The 1,628-nt window shown below is 50.2% G+C and overlaps 1 non-coding gene across 1 annotated transcript; it reads right to left on the bottom strand.

Moving 5' to 3' along the window:
- Positions 1-229: 229 nt before the first annotated feature.
- On the bottom strand, positions 230-303 carry TRNAI-UAU. Its single transcript has one exon. It is a non-coding gene; the product is annotated as a tRNA-Ile (tRNA).
- Between the last annotated feature and the right edge of the window lie 1,325 nt (positions 304-1,628).

Raw genomic sequence — 1,628 nt, forward strand, 5'->3', positions numbered from 1 at the left:
AAGCGCGATCAGACAACGCATGAAACGTTTGCTCGCGTGGCTGCGTGCATCCGGATAAAAGAGAGTGTTTTCCAAAAAAATGTGTTTTAATAAGGAGTACTTATATTATTTAACGGAGCCTAGGCAGCTTACGCATGATCGAGTCAACCAGGACCGCCGATCAACAAACTTCTGTTGGATGGCCAAAAAAATACTTGTGTCATCGCGCGACAAAAAAATTACAAGGCTATGCTCCCGGCGGGTCTCGAACCCGCGACCTTCGGCTCATAAGACCAACGCTCTAACCAACTGAGCTACGGGGGCTGGACGATTTCGATTATTCATTCCATTTTTTTGTACGGTCACTGAATTGAACATAAAGGTGATCGAAACTGTTTGGCTAATTACTCGTTACTCATAAGTTGATCAACAATTTTCCCTATTACTTATTGTTGTAGTTCTTACAAAAAAAGTAAAAACTATTTTTTATATAAAAAGGATATATTAACATCACAAGGATATCAATCACATTGACCTCTGGTCCTCTGCATCAACATCATCTCAGTAGACGACGCGTCTAGGAAAGGACAAAACACGAGCGTCATCATCGCTGGACCCAACCACTAACATGAGATGATGGATTCTCATTTCAAAGAGAAGTTTCTAGTCCGGTCCGACTAATGAAGGCCGGGCCAAGAGCAGCCACGTAGCCGATGCCATCCTATGTTATCACCACTTGCTGATCCATCAACACACCACCCGCACGCACAGTTCTAAGTCTCCAACCCTGCAGCAAGCGGGGTTGTCAATCATCGGAGCATGTCGTAGGGAATCTCAAATATAGAGGCCGAAATCTGTCGACGTGCATGAGACCATGCAACTCCGCTGGGAAACTGCAATAAGGAAGATGTATTGTTGCCACAACCGTCGTGAAAACGGGAACCATGAGGATCCACTGTCACAGTGAATCGAGGACCAAGAAGCCTCTGCTGCAAATCACCGTCGTAGACGCCACGAAGCCATCGTACCATGCCACCATCGAGGTGTCCCGAGCCTCTGCTGTTGGAAGGGAGAAAGGGTTTTGGTGGAATTGTTGTTTTATTGCTTGAGCCTCATGGGCATATATATAGGAGTACATGATCATCTTGGAGTACAAGGCAAGGTAGAATAATATCCTACGCTATCCTAGCTTTCCTAATAATCACGATACTCAACAGCCCCCCGCAGTCACAATGGTAGCGACGCAGACGGTGAGACTGGAGAAGAATCCGAAGGCAAGCCGACGGACACCCCCCCCCCCCCCCGCAGTCGTAACGGTCGACGCATCGCGGAGTCGTGGCTGGAGTGGAAACTAACGAGGTTGCTCAAGCAGGCGGTAGCCCTTTGTGCCGTTTGTCGATGTAGCCGAGAGCCGGGGGTGGTGTAGCCGTGGTCGAGGTAGCCGCGCGTAGAATGTCGTGGTCGATGTCGAGTCGGGGAGCCGGTGTCGAGGATGTCGCCGTGGAGCCGCGGGCACAAGAGCGTGCCGAGTTAGCATGGGCGCAGTGGTGTCGAAGTAGTGGTGCACCGGGAAGAAGATGTTGTTGACGACGCGTCGCGGCGGGTTTGCCAAGCCCGGGGACACATCGTAGACGAAGGCACACACCGGT

This window comes from Triticum urartu, unplaced genomic scaffold (genome assembly GCF_003073215.2).
Source record: "Triticum urartu cultivar G1812 unplaced genomic scaffold, Tu2.1 TuUngrouped_contig_9097, whole genome shotgun sequence".
Lineage (NCBI taxonomy): Eukaryota > Viridiplantae > Streptophyta > Magnoliopsida > Poales > Poaceae > Triticum > Triticum urartu.